The sequence below is a fragment of the Mchenga conophoros genome, linkage group LG20 (assembly GCF_057382185.1).
Source record: "Mchenga conophoros isolate Kocher_MC1m ecotype Shallow Benthic linkage group LG20, M_conophoros_male_GT1.1, whole genome shotgun sequence".
In the NCBI taxonomy this organism is placed as follows: Eukaryota; Metazoa; Chordata; class Actinopteri; order Cichliformes; family Cichlidae; genus Mchenga; species Mchenga conophoros.
In genome coordinates, this window is record NC_140545.1 from 32,206,113 (window position 1) to 32,232,116 (window position 26,004).

The 26,004-nt window shown below is 39.3% G+C and overlaps 2 long non-coding RNA genes across 2 annotated transcripts in view; both read right to left on the reverse strand.

Moving 5' to 3' along the window:
- Window positions 1-2,420: 2,420 nt before the first annotated feature.
- The window catches only part of LOC146551181 (uncharacterized), a 71,685-nt gene continuing 48,101 nt past the window's right edge, over window positions 2,421-26,004 (reverse strand). Inside the window, exons 2-3 of the long non-coding RNA XR_014890101.1 lie at window positions 4,923-5,070; window positions 2,421-2,740 (exon numbers count right to left, since the gene is read on the reverse strand). This is a non-coding gene — a long non-coding RNA (uncharacterized LOC146551181). The remainder of the gene's footprint in view (window positions 2,741-4,922; window positions 5,071-26,004) is intronic.
- LOC146551182 (uncharacterized) lies at window positions 17,677-25,651 on the reverse strand. Its single transcript, XR_014890110.1, has 2 exons — window positions 24,832-25,651; window positions 17,677-21,247 (listed from the first exon to the last, which is right to left on the reverse strand). It is a non-coding gene; the product is annotated as an uncharacterized LOC146551182 (long non-coding RNA).

Here is a 26,004-nt window from a genome sequence, read left to right on the forward strand (position 1 = left end):
TGGTGCTTTATGAAAAGAAAACATCAATCCTGCTGAAGTAATGAGTGCAGGAGCAATTTGGGGGTAGAGTAGAGGGGGTGGAGTAAACCCCTCTAGTTACATTGGATACAGAGGGAGAACGGGAAAACTAATATTTGGCTGTCCGCTGTTGGGTATTGTTCGTTAAATGACTGCGCTGCAGGGATGAAACACTGCACAGTGGCTACTGCTGATGTGCTTCATCACGATTTTTATTACATACATTTTGTGTCTGCTAATGACTGCAAGCTATCACATATGGCCGTGTGTGGATTTTGTCCTTGTCTTTGTGTGCATGTCTCCTACGTGCGTATTTTATTCCCCTGATTGAAGTGTGGGGGCTTTGTTGTTCTCAAAGCGTGTCACATATTTTAGTGCATCAAACTGACACAGCACGGCACCAACTGCATTAAGAGTGACATGTGGTTTCATAAAAGCATGCATATGGAACAGTAGGAAAATGTCAAGGTCAAGACAAATAAAACAGGGATGCAGCCTGTTAGAGTTTTACAAAGTCACAGACTGGTGCCAAGACATTTCAGACCAGCTGGCTGAAAATATCACATAAGTCAAAGCAAAGGTTCAGTGAAGTACAATGAACCTGTCATTAGTTATTTTCATCTCAATGGAGTCTAATAAAAATGGTTTGGCCCTGTGGAATTAATCATTCGGTAGATTCAAGAAAATAATGGAATGTCTTTCTTCAAGGCAAAATGATAAAACTTTACTTTTGTGTCTCGGCCAACAGATGTCTATAGCATTAGCATGTGAGCAGGTGGTTGTCTGTGCCAAATTGTTAAAGTACCATGTGATTCATGTGATATGTGACGAGAACAGATGGAATAATGACAACTGCCATTTACCACTACCATTTACTGTCATTTTCATGATTTCTGGAAGACTTGATTTTACATATGGTGTGCAGTCCCTCTAATTACGTAATAGATGTTTAGTATTCTCTGGGGCAGTACATTGTTCTCAGATGGCTGAAAATAGACAGTTTAATTGCTCTGGCTGCAGCCGTGGTTGCCTTTTCAAAAAGGACATTATGTCTAATCATAAAACATCTGGAACATATCTGAATCAGTCCCTTTGCTGCTGCCATTAGGTGTTGAATCTGACTTCCTCCTCCGTGCTTATTTGGATGGCTGTAGGCTGAATGGCAAAGGGAATACTTGAGACTAATAAAAGTGATAAATGATTTCTTGGCGATTCAATGAAAGTTTCAGTGCTTTTCCATTGCAATAATAAATCACATTCTGTGATGATGCCACGAGCCCACTCACTGCCTACAGTCTCTACCTCACAATGACATTTTATCCCAGTCAAACACCACACACTTTTCTGACTGTATTTTCATTGTTTTATATATATATATATATATATATATATATATATATATATATAACCACTGCCTACACATGTGATACATTCAGATGCACTGAGAAAACAACTTTACTTTCTTGTAAGTTCTTCTAAGTTAAGGGTGACAGCATCACAGGCTTATACAGGGCTGCAGTGACTGTGATCCTTCATAAGCATCACTTTGATACTAAGGTTTATTGTCCAAATGAAGATTTTAACAGCAGAATGCAGATGTAATACTCTGCCATAATATTGTAAGTGTAAGGAAGTAATACATTTCATTTTAAATAATCTGTATGTTATTAAAAATTACCAAAGAAATGTACTTTGCTACTTTGAAGGAAAAGTTATAGACTGAACTTGGCAGTTCACAACTGGTAGGCCTGATGATGTGTAGGTCCGTTTTGTGTTGCAGACTTTGTTTTTTGACTGGAAACAGTCTGGGACTGGACTGAACTTGACACCGGAGATAAGGCAGAGGTTCACTGCAAGTGCCAGGCTAATTTCCAGCCTAAAACCATGAAATCTTGAAATATTATGGGTCAAGTAGATTTACAGTACAGGCAAATGGTATCTGGGAATTGGCAGGGAGTAGCTGAACAACTGGAAATTTCCATATCTTCAATATATATGAAATAATATGTGTAAAGTGTTTAATATAGACTAATAAATGTTCTGAGTTATCTCATAGTATAACTAATAATTTCTGTCAGCTTAATTACAAAAAAAGTAAAACTAAGGATGTGAAAAATCTTAATAGTGATAGTAAAAAATCAAAAAACACAACAACAATAATAATTCCTATTTCCCCACCTTGAGATCCCTTGGACTTGGCCAGATCCATAATTCTCCATCATATATTTATATGGGAGAGGTATTTCGAGCAGGGACTGGGTCAAATGGGCTAAACTAGATGGTGAATAATTTAGGATTCTATTAACATTTAAATTTGACATTGATTTGTCAAGCCTCTGCTGAGTGACAAGAAATAGCAAGGTTGTGGAGGAAAAAGAAGCTGTGTTTTAATAATTGTCCAGATGGCTTTTTTATCATGCGGTATGTAATTATCCATCTTCCTTTTGTTGAGCAGTGAAATATAAAGGGTAAAAAAGAATTTTTCTGATGTGGCCATAAGTTTGTTAGACCTTTGTTTTTAATGTTTGCCTGCAACCCATACGAGCTGGCCAGAAATAACATTTTAAAAGGCCAAAGCAAGAGTGACACTAAGCCAAACAGAGTAGGTGTGTGTGTTTATATGAGGGATCACAAATCAATAGCTTGGGGCTTCTTCTCTTGATGATTCTAACTTCGCAGATGAAGCAGCACAGGCCAGGCAAAGTCATCGCCTTTTAAAGATCTGTTTACAAAGAGACAAAGACAGGGAGGAAAGACCTTTTAATAGGACAGGCCTGCCACTTGCATTGGGGTCACTGAATTTAAAACTTGTATTTACTGGACAGATGCCTAGATAGTTCAAGGCTGTTCCATTTTTGTTCTTATATGAATCAGCTCAGTTATGTATTGGAATTGTAATGGAAAAAGTAATATTATATGCAAAGTCTTAGTGCCACTTTAGATTGTATACTTGAGGTGTATCACAAACTATTTCAGAAGTTGGGAATGAAATGGTATTTGTCAGGTCACGAGTTGTTACCCATAAAGATTAAGTATTATTTTGCTTATTTTACCACAATACAAAGTAAAGGAACTTACTTGCTACACTGCTTGTAGGGTCTACGGCTCTTAGTTAGAGTAGGTCATCGACTAATAAGTAGGTTGGTTGTTTGATCCCTGGCTTCTCTAGCCTGCATATCAGTATGTCCTTGAGCAAGAAAATGATCTGAAAAATCTCCCCCCAATGGGTTAGCAGTACATGTTTCTGTGTAATATTGAACCAAACCAAGAGTGACAATGAGCCAATAAAAGAACTGTTGAATGTGTGTCTAAATGAGTGAATGTATCTCATAATGTGCTTTGAGTAGTCTATAAAACTAGAAAATGCACTAATAATTATTAGCATTACTTTGTGTTACTCCACAACATCTGCTTGCTTGTTAGATATAAGATTAACCAAATATATGCCCATGTATTATCTTTCCTGCTCCACACAAACTGATAAGGCAGTTATGGAACATAAATGAATCAAAAGGCATTTCTGTTGGAAATCATCAGTTAATTTAACTAAATAAGTATGTCTTAGGAAATGTCCAAAATCAGTAATAACAACTAAAATCACTGTAGCAAAAAACCTAGTTGGATACCTTTTAAGAGTTGGAAGCGCTGTCAAAACCAGATAAAAATTACTTGAATTATGGACAATAAGCAATGTTTGTGTCCTTTGGTTTCCTTTCGGAGCATGGGGACTTCACTAGGATGTCCTCAAGTCAAGTCACCATTTAGAAAAATGAGCAAAAATTATAGAAATTAGTGCTGGCAACAGTATGGCAATCATACGTCTATCTGGAAATATAATCTCATTAATAAAACCTTTGTGGAAAACCAGGATTGAATTTGAATATTCTGATAAATATTTGACTGACCGTGACTGTGGAAAATGAAACCAAAGCGCTTATCCATAGTCACTACAGTTGTAGTATCTCATTCTAACCAGAACATAACACAACACAGTTTTTGAACCGTGCTCCAAATACCGAGCTGCACTTACAGATCTTGAATCCGCCAATGAAAGAATTTAGATCCTACAAGCAAAAGTCTTATCAGCTATAGATCATATCAAAGCTCTCTTTTAAACAGGATTATGATATAATTTATGTATTGAATAATTCTGTGAAATTGCCCAAGCAAAGGCATGAAAGCAGTTGCTGCTGTAAAAAAAAACTTTGTTTTCCTCCATCTCGATCTCAGACTATTTGGCTTTATTAAGCTGTTTGACCAAATCAGGTCAAAATGAAGCTCCACCTCACTCTTTGACAGTAAATTTTAACAGTGCATTGCAGAGGGATGGGTATTGGCACTGGATAACAATAGCTTAGGGCTTAGGCAGCCCCGAGGGTTATTACCTCTTGTTGTGAGCGGGCAACACTTAGATTTACGTCTGTAGAGAAGCACCTAAGAGGCAAATGAAACACTAAACCTTATTTATTGTTTATCTCATGTCACATATATTACTAACAACATATACCTTCTCCATCTCTTTCCTAATTATTCCCTCTTTTATGCTATTACAAGTTGTAGTTCACTTGAAAGTCATCTTAAAGTACCATTAACTGCAGCCATTCACTGTCTATAGAGAAAAATGACACCCACAGCCTTTGTTACTCTTCTTTTGTATATTCCAGAACATATAATGGCTAAAAGAGTAATTGACAAAGAAAATCATTATTAGATGTAAGACCCCGATTCTCTACTGCAGATGGCGCTGACATGTTCCTGTAATTATATTTGATTCTGCAGTAATATCTTGTTAACGTGGTGAGGAGAGTCAACAGACGATCACCTGTCTCTCTGAGGACTTGAGTGGCTAGGCAAACCTCATTACTGTGAATCACAGAGGCTGAAGAAAGACCAAGCAGAAATACCTTTATCCTGCTAAGGTGGATCCCAAGTGAGAGTCAGCAGCTGTCATTTACCATCAACTCCAGCCATGTTAATTCCATATAAATCTCTGACTGCTGCAGACCACAGTGTCTCCTGAGAACCTGGGAAGTGACAACCATCAGTCAGGCCCTAAAATAGAGCATATTACAGGATAGGGTTAATCCACCATAGCCAGAGGAAGTGCCAAAATCCCTTTTGTTACAGATACTGCTGGTCCCTGCAGCACATGTGCTAGTTTCCTCACAATATTAAACCGCACAATAAAAGCCCATTTTAAGAATTCCAATAATCCGGCTTGTTGTAACCCAATTGGTGCAAGCCTCAAAGTCCTTGCATATTCAATCTAATTTCAGGTCGAGGAACAGCTTAGCTGGCTTATCTATATAATGCAATTGTGCTGCAGCAAAAAAAAAAGTGATTCTTTTCATGCATCCATGATCTGCTTTAATGATACAAGATAAATCAATGACAATTCATATAACAGTCCTATAACTGAAGTTGGAGGCTCTTTAAAGTTACCACAGAATGTTTTACAACGGGAAAGCGCTGTGCAACGGTTTCATGCAATGACCTCTTTTGCGGCGGAGTGATAAAATGTCACGGCATCTGTGCATTTAATCCATCAAACGCTCGCCTTTCTTGAAAGGCCTCAATCATGCATTGGCCACCTTAATCATAATTTTTCCTAAAATGAAAATGAGAGTACAAAAGAAATTGCAGATTGAGCCGTCTATATGCATCAGAATGAGATGAAAGTGTTGCCTAGCCAAACATATGTTAACAAGAAAATATGAGCTGCACTGTCAAACTAAACTATGAACACATTATGAGCTGACGGCCAAATAAAATCACACTTTGCCCCTTGTCACATTTATGAGTCATCCAGCAGATGAAAGTAGTTTTATGCATTTATGTCCAGAAATGATGCTGCTTGCAGGTTTCTACTCAAGGCTAAAAATAGTTAGATATACAACATCTTGGGATGCTGTTATGGGCATAGGGAGCACAAGAAGCAAATATAACAGTAAATTTTTATTTTGCCAGCATGGGAGAATACTGTCTCCTGAATTAGATTTGTCAATTCACATATTACAATCACTTAGTCAGAGCAAGCAAGCTGGAGCAAAATAAATAAAAAGATGGATGGCCTGACGCATCGTATAGCTAAGTCTATATAGTAAAAATATCACCGGTGTTATTTAGCTTTTCTGTCTAAGTGAAACTTGGTGTGTTCTTTCACAGTGTCAATGTGTTGTGCATGCTTAGCTACAATGGTACATGTGTGTCAGAATCCTGGTCTAACCACAGTTGACTATTAGACGGGTGACAGGATATCTGTAATCACCACGTCAGCAAAGTTCAGTCCCTACACACACACACGCACGCACGCACACACACACACACACACACACACACACACACACACACACACACACACACACACACACACACACACACACACACACACACACACACACACACACAAAATAGATCTTTTAATAATCAGTGTAGCTGGCCGAGCTATGCTCATCATTACCCAGAGAGACAGGATATAGAAAAATCTCACCAACATCATATTTTTCTGCACTAGTGGATGGTGAACATTTTTTCCATTTTGCACAAGGTTAGTAACCTACATTGCACTCCATCACTGTTAGTTATCCCAGTCACCCCCAACAACCCACCCTGAGGATGAATAATTTTGCATGTGAGGTAGTGGAAATAATCACTGAATGAATCATTTTAAAGTGAATGTCATTTGTCACTGTACAGATACCTGGACTACCCAGTGTGATGAATTAAACACGGGGTCAAGACTGAGATAGAAAATAAAGCAAGAGCAAAATGGAAGGGCATGGAAGGATGGGGGCGTAGAGAAGGGATGGAAGTCTGTGTTAATGATATGGTCATATGTACACAGTTGAGCTCAGATGTGATTAAGGCAATGATATGATGGGTGGTGTCAGTGCCGAGCTTAATGACTAATGCAATGAGATGGAATTTGAAGAGACACTGGTGTCAGGCTGAAGTGGAATAATGCCTGGAGCGTCTGCAGCAGCAGACACATGGAACTGCCACAATGAGCAGCCTCATAAGCACAAATTGTTACGGTAGCTGGAGACTTAGACATGCATAATTAGCCTTACTGCAGAACAATACAAAATTGAAATTCAGTGCTTTTGACATTCTGTCAGGCAAATGATAAATAACCAGAAAAAAATAATGATGATGATTATTTCACTTACTGTATTTGTCACAAATCAGTTTCCAGCGCTCTAAATGGAAGGGGGGGACGTAAAACGTCTCACCAAAAGGACAGTGACTCCATGGAATAATGAGGACCTCAACCACCACATACAAAAATATTCTTAACATTGTGAACTCAAGCCTCTGGTGATGATGAGTAGTCTTAGTTTTAAAAATGTTGGTCTTGCAGATTATGATGGCACTGAGAAACCTGTTAGACTCGAATAAAAAGTGTATATATATCTTTAGATAGCTGCTTCAACTTGTAAGGTGGAGAATATGAACAAGGTGAAAAGAGTACAAAAATTATGTAAAGAGGGAACATCCACCTCCATCAGGATGACCAGGGACACGGCCTCTTTCCACCTTATTGCTGCTTGGCCTTTCAGGCAACAGAACTGCTTGCTATTGCACATCTCCAACAATATCTCGCTGCATACATAAAAAAGGAAGATGGTGAGGCTCACAGGAAAGCCTGGATTGTTTATGGTTGCAATATAGATTTTATACAGCTCCCAGGAAAAGAGAATTACATCTTAAATTACAAAGATGTCTCAGTGAGTTGTCAGCAGCAGGAATTATATGGGCCTGGCAGCTAGTGTGGATGTTTGGCTGCAGGGGACACTGGGGAGCTGATGGTTCCAGAATTGGGACTCAACAGAGACGCCTGACCTACAGTTAGCACAGTCAGCACAAAAATAACAAACTTACACAAACCCCTTGATAAAATAATGGCCCAGATGTGGCTAATCCGTAAGTACAACAAAACAGAAGAACAGAACTGTACAAAAACACTAGACACACGCACGATATAAACACACACGCATATCTTCAAACAAAAAACTGAGGCAAAAAGAATATAATTAACAGTTTGGTGATCATTACGGGATTGTGACATAGAAAAGATCTGCTGCAGTTTTTAAAGAGTAAATAAAATGAAAGAAAGATTTTTATTTCAGATACTGAACAATAAGACTGCCAGAATTTTAAAAAGTACACGAGCTGTTAATCCAAAATATAATTAAGAAAATATCTAAAATGCAAGTCAGCAGAATTTAATCCCTTATATTAAAAATTCATGTCGTGAAATTACCTCATTCGTTCTTTCCAATGAAATATTAGTGTTCTGTAATCACTGTGTTATTACACCATCATTAATTAATCACCTTTAATTTAGCTAATAATGTTCAGTTAATCTTGCAAAAAGAACTTAAGCTACGGGTTGTGGTAGCTAATCTTGTCATTTGGGAAGAAGCAGCCATTGGGCAGAAATGGGTTGATTGCAGATTGTTCAGTCTGAACACAGTCCCAGGGTTATTGTGCAGGTTACTACTAAATGCTCCAGCACTCATAAATTTGGATGAGTTGCATCAATATTTGCAGAATTAAATCTTAAATGGAACTGTTGCCTTTTCTCATTTAAGGAATCACTGGGATAAACCTTCGGGAACTCATGTCTCCAGTCCCTAGACATACTGAAGTAATATTTATGTGCACACACACAGGAGACTGGACTGGAGACACACACAAACACACACTCTCGCACTCTCTCTCTCTCACACACACACACACACACATAAATGGAGATGGCATGTTCCATATTAAAATGGCATTTATAGAAAAATGTGCGTACCTCATGCATTCCTTCCATCCTGGCATGCACACAGCATTCTAGAGCCAGATGCAGGTGAAATGATAAGGAGATTAGATACAGGATTAGAGATGTGATTTTATTAAAACTTTCCCTACACTTCAACTGCTCTTTTTTTCTTTTTTTTCTTTTTTTAAAATTGCTGTTTTCCTCATTGGCAGGTCTATGAAAGGTGGAGATAGAATACAAATCTCCACTATGTCCACTGATAGCTGGAATAGCAAATAAGTCTCCATAAATATTAGGACTGTGCATGTATATCCAGTTCTGTGAAAACAGAGGTTTATTTGTAATAACATAGAGGGTTTTTTTTTAACATCTCGACATTTATTTTTGATAAGACTTTAAAAAGACTTGAACAGACGTGAATCTGCACACAGATGGTAAATGGACTGGATTTTATATATAGCACTTTTTTACTCTACCGGAGCACTCAAAGCACTGCATACGACTTGCTTCATTTACCCATTCATACAAGAGCTTTTTTCCATGCTTCCTTCCTACACGTTCATACTCTAAAGCAGCGGTCCCCAGCCCCCGGGCCTCGGACCGGTACCGGTCCTTGAATTGTTTGGTACCGGGCCGCGAGAGTTGAGGCTCAGGTGTGAAATGTATGGTTTTCAGGGTTTTTATCGGTTTTCAGCGTTATTTTGTTATCGTTTTGATCGTTAACTCGGTTTTCCTGGGTCTTTTCATGTGTGTTATGAATAAATCTTCTTTTTTTCGATACCGGTACTCGTTTTATTTTGTTGTATTTATCCGCGACACATTAAAGGCCGGTCTCTGAAAATATTGTCAGGCATAAACTGGTCCGTGGCGCAAAAAAGGTTGGAGACCGCTGCTCTAAGGGATGCATCACAGAGCAACTTGAGGTTAATACCTTAGATATTTGGCATGCAGACTGTAGTAGCCCGGAATCGAACTACCAACCTTCCAATTAGTAGATTACCTGGTCTTTCTGAGCTACAGCCACCTCCAAATAGATTTAAGCATAAGAAGTAAATATCCTTCTGTAAAAGATGCATGAGTAGAAAGTTTCCTCATTGCTAATGTACTTGTCTCTTTGGGTTTCTCTATGAATAGCCTTATCTCATTGCTTTACAGTGTCAGGGTCATGATCCTAAGACAGGAGAACATTCATCACAGTGGTGGCCCATTTGTAAAATGGCATTTATAACTGGCTTGCTTCCAGCTAGAGGAACCAAACACTGGTGTTACTGAACACTGTGAATAAGGAGGTCTAAGCTGAAATAGAAAGCAGAGGGACAAAAGGTGAGACACATCAGTCTATATCCTTGGGATCCTTGCTTAGAGGTTACAAGAGATTCCACCAGCCTAGTGCACCCTGGGACAAGAGAAAAAAATTCACCAAGCATAATGTCAATAGCATCAAACAACATTGAATTTCCTCCATTCTTCAGTATACAGTAATCGCTCTCTTTTATATTCTTCCTGCAAACGAAGCTGCATCCAAATCAAATGTATAAGTCATTCAAATGTACAAAGTGTGACATTTACAATGTCAATTACAGAGAGAGTAGAAAATCATTATTAATTTAAAACATGTTGAATTATTCAACATAGAGAATGTTATGAGTTTTGAGCGCTGGAAATTGTGAACATTTATGCTTGAATCAGCAAATAAATTAAATCTTTTTCAGCACTTAGAATAGCAAAAAAGGTAGGAAACACTGGTAGGAAGAATGTATATTTATGCAGTGCTTCTTGTTCTCCGGGTGTACTTTTGAACATAAGGAATGAGGAAACCAGATTAGAGTTAAGACTCAAAATATAAGAACTAATTATAGCATCATATTAAATGCATGAATTTGGACTAAGCCTAGTTTAAGCATCTGCTGTCGGCGAGAGAATTAATAACACAAACCCATTTCTGAAAAAGTTAGAAACCTGTGTAAAATGTATATAACAGAATGCAATGATTTGCAAATCTCATACACCCAGATTTTATTCACAATAGGACACAGAAAACATGTAAAATATTTGAAATTAGAATATGTATAATTTTAAGAAAACTATTTGTTCATTTTGAATTTGATGGTAGTGACATCTGTCAAAAAAAATTGAGGAAAGCAACAATGGGCTGGATACCTGTGATCTTTGGGTTCTCAGGTATTAAAAAACAATAATTTTATATCTTCTTTTGCTGTGGAGAGACTCACCTAGCAGTTCCGGTAACATCAGAGCATCATGACCTTCATTACGGTTAATAATTAACACGGCAGTTACGGTGCATGTTAAATATGCTCTGGTTTGTCAGATTGGGTTGCAGGATTTATGTTAAGATAGAAGAGCGCCCACCATTATGATTACCTTCCATGTTCCTCATCCTGGAGGTTGTTAACATGGCAGTGATGTTAGCAAGCGTCGACTGAGGTGGACATGTTGGTGGCCCTTACCAGCTTCTTGTTAAAAGCATTATAGGACATATGGTTCAGATCATAGTTCCAAGAGCCTAATTTTGTATTTGATTTTTGGTAACAGATCTAAACAAGATTCAGGACTAAATACTTTTAATATAGCACAGAAATATATGTGTTTCTAAAACTATGAAATTCACAGATTAAGTTGAGACAACCTGAGACTGACTACACGGGTCATTTACTGAACTGAGATAAAGTGAAAAGTTTTGCTCATTTGGTTAAAACTGCAAAGCAGACAGTTGATGGGATTTTCATTTCTCTCCTTTCTTGTTCTTTCATCTGCAGATATTGATCTCAAAATAGCCTCTCCCTTGAATTGCTACTGGAGCTGTCATCAAGTAATCTGTTCGCACCTCTGGAAATACAGTCTACACTTTCTGCGGCTGCTCTGCGTTGAAAACCTAGCGAGTCTTCGGTTCCTTTGAAAGATAAACTTCTTATAAGAAGATTTGGAGTCTATAGTAATACTAGCAACTCTGTGCATGGGCACAGAGGTGGTTTGACCTAAATGCAAAAATCAACCTTGCATACTGACAGAGATAATGATAAAGCCGACATGCTAATATTTAGACGGTACCATGTTTAGAGAAGTATTCACTGAACTAAAATTCACAAAAAAGAAGTGTAAAATCAAATCATCAGTTATTATGCAAGCATTAGCTTTTTATATTCACTTAGTTAAGTTATTTTTGCAATTATTAATTATTTCAGAACACATTTAAAAATATGAATACAATCCCACACGATACTTCTAGTCAAAAATAATACATTCTAGTTAAATAAAGTAATATTTAAATTACTTTTAAAACTAAATTCACAAGATAAGTGCAGAAAAAATATTGCAGTTGTCTTAAAAGTGTCCAGTTCAAGTTCAGGAACAAAATGCTTTGTAATATAGCTTTAAAGGTACTTTTATTAAAATATCACACACTCTTGCACTTAGGCACACCTTGCAACTAAAAATTAAGTAATTTAAAATAAATTAATGAATAAATAAAACATTGCATGCCCTTTCTGTGGGTACCGATCAAATGCCTAAAGGTGAAAATAAGACCTTTTGTAATTTTTAAAAATATTTTCTGATGGTTGAGTACGACAATGTCCCGTCCTCACCGCTACAGTTAAAAGCACAATTTAGAGCAGAAATAATTCTGGCTTAAACAGGCCTGCAACAATAGAAAGAATGAGGAGAAATGATTATAGAGCTGAAGAGGCCAGAACAGCTCAGTCATCACATCTGTCTTCACCGGTTCCAAATAAAATTACCGTTAACTAGATGGCGTTCTTGGCCCCAGAGTTGCTGCGTTTCGAGCACTCTGAGGGTGGACGGCACACACGAGTGTGTAACTCATATAAACCACCTTACCAAAGTTTGAAAGAAGTATGAAGCACAATCCCACTTAAGCCTCGTGGGTTTTAATCTATTTTCACATTAACCCTTTGCTCTGATACTTGACCTGCAAGGTTTCCAACATAACACCACGTTGTCAACAGACAGATTCATGTGTCAGCTGGCATCAGCGAAGCGAAGCAGGGCAATATTGTGCTGTTTGCCGATGTGATGTAGCTGCATACCGTGACTCCTGTGGCCTGAGGAGATGGCCACGGCCAGGCCACAGAGCCTCTAGTCGGGTAATAAATCACTGAGATGACAGGAATAGTTGCCGTTGCATTATGACACACACTTACACAACACATACAGTGCATGTGCAACAACTCAGTCATACAGTATATTATAAGAACCCAAGTTCTCCTCTAGGACTGCAAGTTATTGTATTGATATTTACATTTTCTTATTGTATATCATATGAGTTCATTTGTTTTGCCAATTAAAAGATAATAGCCTGGAGGTTCATAAGAATTCCATCACCTGGAATGTGGCTGTTGTCACGATTGATATCACACACAAAACAAATCAATAAGTCTAAGCACTGCATTCGTTAAGATACACTATCTAATTTAAACTATCAATCCTACATGTCTAGCCTGGTGTGTAGTCATTACCAGCCTCCAGAGCCCAGAGCTATTAGTGCTGCAGCAAGCTAGTGAGCTGAACAGAGTACCTTGAACATTAGTGTGGTCAAACACTCTCAGCGTAGAAGGATGAATGAATGGCAGTGCTGTGTAGCCAGCAGAGTATGATCTTACTAATGGGCCATGGTAAATGGACCAGCTATGAGTAGTATGGGCTCACTGGCCTGCTCTGTGATCCAGAGCAGTGCCCATTTCACGGTGTCTGCCTGGGACCTAACTATACTTACTCACTGAGATGGAGAGCTCCATGTAGGTTCCAAATTTCAAGAAGGGGTTTGTCTGAGGTCTCCGAACAATCATTGGAGGCAAAAAGGGAGCTGTCTGTTCTTGTTAAGTTGTGAGACAATCTGTCTGAAAATCTGTCTTTGAACACTTTGGCCCATCCCATAGCTTCAGATTTATAGAAAGCTACGTCAATGAAGAGCATAAAGGTAACGTTCAGTTTGTCTGTTTGTTGTTTTACAAATGGATGTGCGATACATTTTTTTATTTATTTATTTTTGTAGAATGCATTAAGTATACAATAAAGTAATGTACTAAATACTGTTGATTTTTCCACTATTTACTTCATTTTGATTCCTGTGTCACCTACCGCCTACTGGTGATGGCCAGAGGGGCCGATGGCGCGATATGGCAGCCTCGCTTCTGTCAGTCTGCCACAGGGCAGCTGTGGCTACAACTGTAGCTGCCTCCACCAGTGTGTGAATGTGAGAGTGAATGAATAGTGGAATTGTACAGTGCTTTGAGGGCCCCAAAAAGCGCTATATAAATGCAATCCATTATTATTCATTATTATTAAATTCTAATCTTAAATTTGATATCTAGTCGTGATGAAATTATGTTGTTTGATGTCAGTGAAAGATGCTATACAGATAAATTATTCTTACAATGCCTTTTAATGCACTGAAAATGCCAAGCTGTGTACTTAGCAACACATATTAGTGGGATAATTTAGTTGTTGAGCTTTATCATTGGAAAGTAAATGACAAAAATGTGAAGAAAGGATTTCATCTGTCAGAAAGAGAATAAAAGAAATGTTCACAAATAGGCTGTAAGCAAGTGACTGAAATGACCTGCACTGTGGTTGTCGATGTAATAAACCCACAAGTTTTGTTTGAACAGCACGCCACTCTCATGACATTTACTCTCCCGTTGTTGTTTTCTTTCTTTTTTTTTTTTTATAAAGTTATACTGCAAAATGTGAGAAAAATAATGGGTGTGCTGTGTATCAAGCACTGTCTCTCTGCTGCCTCCAGCAGTGCCCGGTTCTAACAAACTCATAACACTAACCTTAACTGATGTGAAAAGAAAGCTGAGTGAGCCGTCTTCTACTGTTAATGACCAATAGAACCATTCAGCTAAAAGGGGTAGAGGTCAGACATTAGTAGCTGACAAGAAAAGAGTGGTTTGCAGCAACAGCTCTTTGGTATTTAAAAAAACGGATCATACATCATCTACTTACACAGTAGAGAAAATAGCTGTTTATTATACTAACGACTTCCTTGTGCTAGTGTCAATCCAAGATAAATAAAATCTAATTTGTAACTTATGTACCAAAAAGAAATAAATGGATGAGCTGCATATTAATAAGTAATTGGCTCACTATGTTTTTAATAAAATATTTTTAATGACAACATTTTGTATGATGACTCTTAAATGTGTGTTATACCCGTATGAATTACATGCAATCTTCAGACAATATTAAAAGCAGACCGATAATTTAATCTTAACTGCTCTAATAGAGTTTAGTCTTCATATCTTATCTTGATATTATGAAACAGATTAATAGCATTCTAAGAACATGTGAAACTCTCCTCTGAGCTGATGCCCACTCAGCTTAAAAAACTAAATCTGCATCTTGGAGAAAAATCCTGAAAGTAAAAATTGAAACCATACTCAAATTGTGTGCAAGGACAAATAAAACTTGAATAATACTGTTGCTTAGGCTTGTACCAATTGGTAAACACAATGACTATCACTGTGAAAGAAACAACCACACACTGATTATTTTTTTCCTGCTTTTATTAATGAATGGTGATGATGATAACCGTAAATCAGCAAAAGTGGCTCTGCTCCTTAATCTAAAACAACTGTTATTAATTAACCTTTTCCATCTGCCAGTCCTGACAAGGGCACTGCGCACTCTGCATATCTCCATATGCCCACACAATCATGTTTCGCTCTGCACACCAACATCAGTAATATTCAGCTGAATCGCATTCATGGTTCGGCACAGCTACCACAGATAACCAGCTGTCATGTGGGTCCTTGTAGGTCTACCTGTCCCTCAGGACAAATCACTACCATTACTGTTATTGACATAATTTATTTTGTTGAGTTGTTATTTTTGTAACTCCAGGACTGTCAGGGTTTTTATATTCATAATGTACAACCCCTGGCACCAATGGCATTTTTAAACTTTGCTTTCAGTCAGTGTTCAATTCAAATTTCAGACACTGAAATTTAATTTTTTCAGAACTCTATCGTGAATTCACTTAATATTTTAATATTTTGTTTTTGTTTCAGTTCATTCTTGATTAGTTTAGTTGGAAAAAGTAGTTGGAGTTAAAGGAAAAAATCTTTAGCTAATGAGTCCAGCCAACTATAATATGAATAAAAACAGAAAAACAGACAAAACAAGCATACTGAAAACACAGCAAAATAACTATTTATGTTGCAAAGCACTGTAACCACATTTTGCTGTGAACTTGGCTCAGTATGGAGTCCTATGTTGCTGCAAAAAATATAAGATGAATTGAATTATCGGATTTAAAATTAATTCACTTAAAATTCATTTTTCACAAATCTCACATCTCAAACACGAGAGAATAGAAAAAACACTGAATAGTACACACATATTTATCAGTGAAACCAAAAAAACCCCAGAACATTTGACTTGGTTCACTTATCAATAATTAACCTTTTATCCACTACAGATGTCAGAACGAACCCAACCTATGAGTTGAAACAAAAAGATAGACGGTAAACAATTCAGAAGCTTTTAAATAAGCAGAGCCTAAATCCACGGTCTGTGTAAAAATATATGACATCTGACACTGAAATTCTTAGGGTCTAACCTATTGATTTTTTTAAAGACTTCACCTTAATCTAGCCAATGCAAAACACAAGGCTGAAATCTACTGACTGGCAGATTTTTTTCATATGGGACAGGGAAACCTTTCTATTGATTTGTTGCCTTATGTCTTATTAAAGTGTGTTTACAGCACATGTTGTAGACTCAGCAGTAAAATGTGTGAGAAAGGGGTCTGTAATTCAAGCTGTTATTCAGTTATATTCCAAACATTGATCTACTAACTCTCATGACTTGTCCTTAATATCACATATATATGCTGTTAGATCCAAGACTGTTTTGGAGATAGACACTGGTAGGTCCACATTTCCAGCATCATGGCCCCCGAGAGGTACAATAAAATTGCTAATATAAGGCAATATGTTTACCCCACAGCCCCAACCCTCCTTTTTAACAACAAAACCCTGTTTATCATCTTCACCTAGACCATGCTGGATAACATCTATAACCTCAACCAATGTGCTGCCCTTGCATTCACAGGAGAATGGGCTGAGTGGTTGCTATAAGACATCAATACTACTTTGTACTGCTACCCTTTCACGATTTCTAAATAATAAATAAACATTGAGTGGGCCAATCACTAGCTACAAACCAGGTATGAGAGGAAAGTTTGTTGTCTGGTAATCGGATAATGTAAAAATAATATGGTGAGAACGCATGCTAAAAAGAAATAGCCTCTTCATTTCCAGACACATTAGAGCAGTATGTCCATGGGCCAGTTGAATACCTCCAAATATGAACAAAAGTAGTATATCAACTAACAGTGACGCTGCTGTATTTTAGCAATATGGCTAAAATGCACCATAAATGTACAACAAACAACAGGTGCCGTTTTTCCTAGCTCCTTTTTCTTGTTCCATGATGGTTTATTGATTGTGGGTGGATTATTTTAGCAGGCTGGGTTTATTTTAACAGTTCCCTGTGTTTTAGATTTTGATTTTAGTCCTTAAAGTAATGTGAGTATTATGACTATTAAACATATATCCACTATCTAATTCTAATGTGTTTGCCATGGTCTGGATGAGTGGCAGTCATTTTCCACAATGCTATGGTATCTTCCTCTGGGCGGAGCCATCTTCATTCCAACCAGGATCCTCATGTGGGTTAATTAGGCCGGCTGTATGTAAGATCAGTGCACACAACTAGTGTTCGCCAGGTTGTCTGCTAACCTTACGTTAGTTCTCAGCCTCTCATGTTGTTGGGTCTAAACTCAGACCCCGCTGTATCCAGGACTTATTCCCATGAAAGAAAAGCAAGGCAACAGTGTTCGATCGATTTCTTGCGCAAGGGAGGCCTCTCGTCTGTGACCAGCACGTTGAAATGACCACGCTGGTGGCCTCCTCTCGCCGCCTTTTATTGACAAACTTCAAACAATAGTTTACAAAACACCTCCCCTTGCAACCCCCTTTGGTTACAAAGACAAGGCACTGTATGTAAGTGTGTGTGTGTGGGTGTTATGTGAGAATGTGTGTGTGTGTGTGTGTGTGTGTGTGTGTGTGTGTGTGTGTGTTTGATCAAAGGGTCATAAAACCTAAAAGCAGGAACAACATCCTTGGTCATAAAGAGGGTAGTCTTCCCCCACACCCAATGTATGGTTTACCAAAGATAACACAGTGAAACCATACAAAGGGTAGGAAGCTCTACCAAACATCAAACAGATCTTCAAGTTAGGATGTATCTACAATAAAACCTCCCCCAGCACAGAGTGGCTGGAGAGGTGGTCAGGATCAAAGGAATGGCTTTGATCCTACTGCTTAAACTAAGACTGTACAAATTTAAGAAACACAATGGCAACATTCAACAATTAGACTTAACATTTCCCTCCTTTTTGTCATTGTTCTTAAATTTCAACTTATGCACCCTTTGTTTAGACAGTGTCAGTGTAGATTTCATTCATGCACAGTAAACTACATCCTATACATAAGCAAATCAGTATCAACAGTTCAAAAACAGGAATTAATATCTTCAAAAGAAGATGCCACCAAGGACCAGACAGTAACCAAGCTATCCAGCCTTGTGGCGGATCTACTCCTGTCGTGCAATTCATTATGTATTTCTTCAAGTAAACAACTGAATGTCAAAGGTCAAACAAGAAGAATCATCATTCTCAAAAATCATATGTCACTACAATCCAACTGTATACAGACATAGGTATTTAAACGCATCAGTTGACTTTATTGTTTGTCCATGTGGCTCTCAGCTAACTTCAAAGCTGCAGCCTGGTCAACACCCTTCTTTATGACTCCTATCAACCCCCCAAATCTTCTCACTGTAGGCATCCTGTGGGGGTTAGAGTCAACTTGTGAATTATCTGCATTTACAACTCTTCTCCTGTCCTGTTGTCACCACAGAAAAAGCTTTGTAAAGGAAATTGGATCCAGCTGTTTTGATCTTCTTGGCTCAAAACCTCAAGTGTTCATGATGTAAATGTAGACAAAAGGCTTCTCTGTTTACATCCTTCTTGCAGAAGACAAAAGAATAAGTGATGTTACCATGTTCCATGGTTAATCTCCAACTTGGGCTAATCCATTGTCCTTCGTACACATAGGCAATTGGCCTGTTTCCAGTTCGTTTAACTGTATAATGTCCTGCAACAAGTCATATTCTTTGAGTCAGACGAGCAGGTCTGTCTCACCAGAGCAGTTCACCTTCCCAGCTACTGGTGAATCAACCTTCCATTCAGGTTATGAGGAATTGGAAAGTTGAAAAGTTGGCAGTGTTCCTGGATGTGTTGCTAAAGCAACCAAACAAACTGTCTCGCTCCAAGTGATGCTATCCGGTTGTGTTCTTAAACTGCCACCAGTAGTTGGTTGAAAACCCATGCGGGTACTGGGTGTGATTTGCTCTGTCCCAATGCGCTCCTGTCATCCCACTCAGGGTCCACAGGCACAAGAAGATGCACAGCACATTCCCAGCCATTCTGATGAGTACCTGTGGCTCAGTTGGTTTCTTCACCGGATTGAGACGAGGGGCCCTGGAGGCTTTCCCCCCCTTTGTTCCCGGTCTTCCTGCCACTTACTCCGAGCTGGCCTGGATGTGTGTCACCTTCTTGCAGTGCGCTTGATGTATCCAAGTGTTCCTTCCAGCAATCTTCACTGCTGTGGTCGTCGTCAGCAGCATCCGATATGGACCTTCCCACCATGGACTGGACCAGCACTTCCTCTCCATGGCCTTATCATCATCCAATCTCCAGACTTCAGGCTCTGCTCCTGCGAAGAAACAGAATCATCTGGCAGATCATTTGTTCTCATGACTACTTTACTTTTAAACATTTTCAAGCATCTAATCTGCTAATATGCTCTCTCTTCTGCTTTTCTATCATCACTACAGAAGACTGGAACTCTAAATGCTCTAACATGTGTAATCTCAAAGAGTCAGACCATTCTCTGTTGGAGTAATCCTCATGTACTTATTCTATACAGTCTAACCATGTCCTGCCTGTCTTCCTAAATCTTAACTTTACTGTCTGCAAAAGTTTTTTTTTTAAAGTATTTAATAATCCTAGAGTGAGTATAACGACTGCTCATCTCCCTCCTGTTTGAGACATGGCATAGCCAATGGCTCAAAATAGCAGCAGTCTTATACAAATTATTAGGCAGTACTGGTTTATCACACAGATAAAAAAATCATCCTGCAAGCTTGCTCCCTCTGTAAGTCACAACTATTGTCCTGCAGTAGGTGAGTGGGCCTGCATGTCTGCTAATGCTGTACTGATAAAAGGTTAACACCATGTTTAACTAAAGCTGCCTCTTTTGCGATCTTATCTGCAAAAACTTCCCCTAATGCAACCGGATCTTTCCCTCACATGTGTGCTGCACATTTACAAACGGCAATTCCACTGGTTAATAACGCTGCATCCAGCAGAATTTGCAAGAGTTTGGTGTGTTCTGCAGGTTTCCCTGTAGAGGTTGTCACACCTCGTCTCACTCACTGCACTACAAAGAAATGTACAGTAGCAAATGTATACTACCTATCAGTGTATATTGTCTCTCTACAGCTTTACACGCTTCCGTTAAAGCTAGCATCTCTGCTGCTCAAGCAAACATGAAACATGCTAGTTGTCCTACATAGATAACTCTCTCTCACTGTCAGCTACAGTAAAACGTGTTCTAGTCTGTCCCTCTGCTGTTGTAAAACTCAAATCATCAACAAACCAAACCTTTCCCTCAACGAGTGGCACATCTATTAAGTCATCCCTCAGCTTACACGTCTTCTCCTCGCGCTCTCTACACTCATGAGAAGTGTCCTCCTCCGTTGGCAAAAAGGGTTTGACAGATTCAGAATTCTGCACCACTTTATGGTAATATGTGTGGTTGTGAGAGTAACAGTAACATTAAAGACAAGTGTCTTGTAGGTGACAGAAATGTAAGTTTAGTCTGCAATAGTAAACATCTACCTCGTGTGGAACTAACAATTGCAAAAGGTGAAATAAACTATTGAAACATTGTACAGCTTAAGCTGCTGCACATACTGATCTCACGCATGGAGGTAAAGCACGAGCAACTAGAGCTAATCTTTTAGGATAGTAAGTTACTGGCTTCACTTGTGGAAAAAGTGCTGTTAGTTATTTTACAGTCACCTGGCATTTGTGCTGTTCACAGAACCACAAGTCCATCGCTGGACCTCCTCTGCGCTGTCACTTTTTGGAGCTTGGCACGCTCCCTCAGGTTCCATTTTCCAACGCTGAAAGTCTCCTTGTGACAATCCTTTGGAAGCCCAGTAGCACAGCTCTCTGTGCTGAAGGTGATCTCCGATCCTCCTGAAGACTCCCTCCAGGCCTCAGCTTCCATCTTGTGGACGATCCTCTCAGTCTCTCCTTCTCATCATGGCACCTCACGACATCTACAAATTGAAAAAAATGACACTCCTCTCGCCACACGGCTTTCGCCATGTGTCAACTCCCCAATGAGACATGTACAAGAGTGTTGCACAGTCTCCCTAAAACAATCTCCAGGGTTTGTCCCTTGGAGCAGCTTCACTCCAAGCTGTAACCCTGTGTAAGAACATTAATCAGCACTTAAATGTTCAGCTTGTTTAACTCCCAGCTCCTGTATCACAGAAGACAAAGTCTTAAATTTAAACAACTTCACATTTGCAACCAACTGTAGATCATAAGAGTAATAAAGTATTCAGCATCACAGAGACAAGTATCATTGCAGGTTTATTCTAAACTCATTAATCTCCTACGTTTTCCCATAATTTATTCCAAATTATTTAACATCTCAATGTTATTCCACATTGTAATCAGTGAACTTCACTTATAGGCCATCAAAGCCTCATCTGAACATGGATGCACCACTTGCATAGGTTTAATACTTGTAAATAAACAGCTAATCACACAAATCACTGCAACAATAATAGAAAACATTGTTTAATATTAATTCTGGACCCCACCTCTTGACGCATGGACACTTCTCATGCGTCAACTCACCAAACCTGGATCCCTGTCTTAAAAACTGGCTCCACCAGGAGCCTGCATACTCACCATCATGGCCTGGAAAACAAGATCTGGAAGTAAAATCAAACTTCACACTTATAAACAAGTATATCACAAGGGTAACAAGCATTCAGCATCAGCAAGACAAGTGTCATGTGCAGGTTTTCTCAAATCATTAAATCACTATTGTTACCATAATTCGCCTCAAACATGGATCATCCCATGTGCTCAGTTAACATTAATGTAATCGGTGACTTCTCTTAAGCAAAGTCACTCCACTCATATATTTATTATGGGTCCAAAAGTGGCCAGCAAATGAGCCCATAATAAACTATTCCATAAATATCGTAATCTCTTATTTGTTTTACTCATGTCACTTGTCCGCTTCTGCTGAATGCTACATGCACTCTTAAAGAAAACAAAACCTGTAATAAAGAAACAAACATCCACCAGTTGTTCTGCTAAAAACCACATCATCAAATCACATGAAAAACTGCAATGCTGTAAGAAAAAATGCAAATGTTAGCGCTGCGCAGGTGTGTACACACTTTCTCACAGTAACTTCTGTGAGTACCACAAGCCCATGAATAACACACCTCTGATAGATTCACAAACATAAAAATGGCATTTAAAAGGTTAAACCATCACGCAACCTCAGATGTTGCTATCATCTTTCTGCTCCTGTAACAGAGACACACACAGAGATACATCCACACCTTTGTCAAGTGGGGGTTGACTTCACACAATGGTGTTAAGTCAGTCAGTCAGTTCCCGATTTATTTTAAAATTCTTACTCATTCACTCAGTGATTCCTTCTTTTGCTAATTGTGGAAATTATCGTCGCATTCGTTTCCACGCTCAGCAAAACAACGTCATTTCAAAAAGAAAAATAATTTAGACTGGATTTCCTCGTTGAATCCTTTTGGACAGGAATTTGTTTCCTGATTGTCCCAAATAAGAGCCCATTTTAATTTTGGGGAAGCTCACTTTACAACAGTTTTCTCGACGACGCTTCGATTCTAATCGTGCAGATCTGCTCAACAGAGATCATCAAACAAAACTTTCAGTGCACCATGAAAGTAACAAAATAAAAGAAAGAAAATAAAAGAAATCAAAGAAAATAAAGGAAAGATAGGCCTTGTTTAAATCATGACACGTGTTCTTCATGCCAGGGGGATAAATCGTAACAAAAGACAAATCAAACAGCCAGTTTAATCTCAAACATTCATCCAATCAGCCATACACACAACATACAGCATAACCCTGTTGTCTTAGCACATAATAAGTTTTAGTTCTCATGTAACTAAATGTGTGCCATGGTAAAACTTCTTCACACACCAGAAACTCACAATCAGCTCACTCAACTCACTCATTTAAGACCTCTCATCAGCATTCTGTTTCCTCCTCTATGATGCAACCATCTGTCCTCCTATAATATTCAGTCCACTAGTCTATGTATCACTTTCATCTTACTAGTGACTTGGACAAGATGACAAACAGAATCTCATGCTTAAGATGCTGTCTGGTCTCATGAGTATCATTGTATGTGTATATGCATGTAGGGTTAGTATGGTTAATGCATTTTCAGTATGTTTTTGTGTTCATCTCTCATCACACTTCCATTATTCTCATCACTGCTTAAAACAACACACATCTCTCTGTTTTTTTTCTTTAACTGTACTTTTCTCCAAAACAGAAAATAGCATTACAGCTGTTTCAGACTGAGAAACACCAAACACTCTTCGTGCTATCATTCATCCACACAACTATTTTATTTCTTTTTGTCCACTGGGCAGGTGACATGCAGAATCACGTCTGCCCCAGCTGAATACCTTTCACACACACCATGACGTCAGACACTCTCACACTCATGGAATTGATCAGGAGAAAAACTTTCTTCATCTTCACACTCTGTTACAGAAACACCATATGTTTTGTTTTTTTTTTTTGTTTTTTTTTTTGTGTTGTGTCAGGGATGGATATGTAGTTGTAACGTTTGTGTTCACTAACTTTACTTTCTGTTTCCTACCCTGCCAAGTCTGTCTTGGACTCAATGCTGCTCCTAATATGCCTTTAATCTCTCCTCCACTTCTGCCTCTGCTCTCTCACGCTCTTCTCTGACTCTACTTTCTGCTAACATTCTTGCTCTTTCTAATGCTTTTCTATGGTGTTGTTCTAGAGTAGTTGCAGTGGATTGAGCTGTAGTTTCATCCTCAGGTTTCACAACTACTTCTTGCAATATTGCTCTTTTAACATTCTGTGCTTCTCTCCTCTTCTGAGCCTGCTCCAGCCACAACTTAGCAACTGCTAACTGCAATTCCTTCCTCTGCTTCGCTTTACCTGTTTTACCTGCTACACTTACAGCTATTCTTTCTACCAGCATTTTACACTTAACTTCCACTAATGTCCCTTCAAATCCACATTTCTTATACCAACAACCTACATACTGCGTGCTGCCTGGTAAAACTTTCTGCATAAATTTTACATCTCCTTCTAAGGCAGACTTACACATTTTATTCTCCATTACAAGACAACAATCAGCCACACTCACGCAGACCACGTCTGGCCCGCACACACACAACATAGGCCTATCGCTTGCGTCTGCACGCACAGCTAGCGCTCTCTGTTGAAAACTCTCAAACGCCCCATATGGCGGAGAATTCAACCTTCGGACACTCTCCAACGCCCCAAATGGCGGAGATTCCGGACTCTGAACCTAGGTTCTCTCCACGCCCCAAATGGCGGAGAACTCTCTACGCCCCAAACGGCGGAGAAGCCTGCGTCTCTCTCACGCGGCTAGCGCGCTCCCGGACTCACGTTTAACGCACAGCCCGTAGCCGCTCTCTATTGTTTTGGGTCCACGTGCGCTCTCGTGACCAGCGCTCCCCGGGACTCAAACGTTTCACGCAGAATCACGGTGACGCGTATCTAGGATCCCACATTCATTCACACGGTTATAGAGACGCTCTCTAAGGCCTTCTGTACTCACTGTTTGTTTACGTTCATGGGAAGAGTCTCTGGATCCCGTCAATCGTCATCCATCCCGAGGGGAGGTCAGGCGCAAACTTCCCGGCCTGGTGGCAAGCCAAAAACACCAGGGCTTTACGTCAATCATCCCAGACGTTGCGGTGGCGTCCTCTCCCTCTCCTCGGTGGATGCAATGTGTTAGGCTCCGGCTCCGAAGGACCAAAAAATGTTGGGTCTAAACTCAGACCCCGCTGTATCCAGGACTTATTCCCATGAAAGAAAAGCAAGGCAACAGTGTTCGATCGATTTCTTGCGCAAGGGAGGCCTCTCGTCTGTGACCAGCACGTTGAAATGACCACGCTGGTGGCCTCCTCTCGCCGCCTTTTATTGACAAACTTCAAACAATAGTTTACAAAACACCTCCCCTTGCAACCCCCTTTGGTTACAAAGACAAGGCACTGTATGTAAGTGTGTGTGTGTGGGTGTTATGTGAGAATGTGTGTGTGTGTGTGTGTGTGTGTGTGTGTGTGTGTGTGTGTGTTTGATCAAAGGGTCATAAAACCTAAAAGCAGGAACAACATCCTTGGTCATAAAGAGGGTAGTCTTCCCCCACACCCAATGTATGGTTTACCAAAGATAACACAGTGAAACCATACAAAGGGTAGGAAGCTCTACCAAACATCAAACAGATCTTCAAGTTAGGATGTATCTACAATAAAACCTCCCCCAGCACAGAGTGGCTGGAGAGGTGGTCAGGATCAAAGGAATGGCTTTGATCCTACTGCTTAAACTAAGACTGTACAAATTTAAGAAACACAATGGCAACATTCAACAATTAGACTTAACACATGTCCTTAGCTAATCATTGTTCTCGTTTACTTAGCTAGTTATCTTGGGCTTCTAGTTGTTCCAAAGAAACCCTAGTCCTCCAGTTTATAATAACCACACTCACCTGTATGGGGAGGCAGGCAGGTGAAGCTTGAGAGCATATAGTAAATGGGTCTTCTTCATTCAATCTCAGTCGCGACCCATTCACTATATGCTCTTGAGCTTCGCCTGCCTGCCTCACCATCTGGAATTCCTGTATCACTCCATACTCACGCAGACCTCATCGACCACACTTATCCATCCCTTGTATCTCCACCTGCAAACAATGCCTCTGACTACCGGATCTCGAAGCACTATTTCCTCGTTG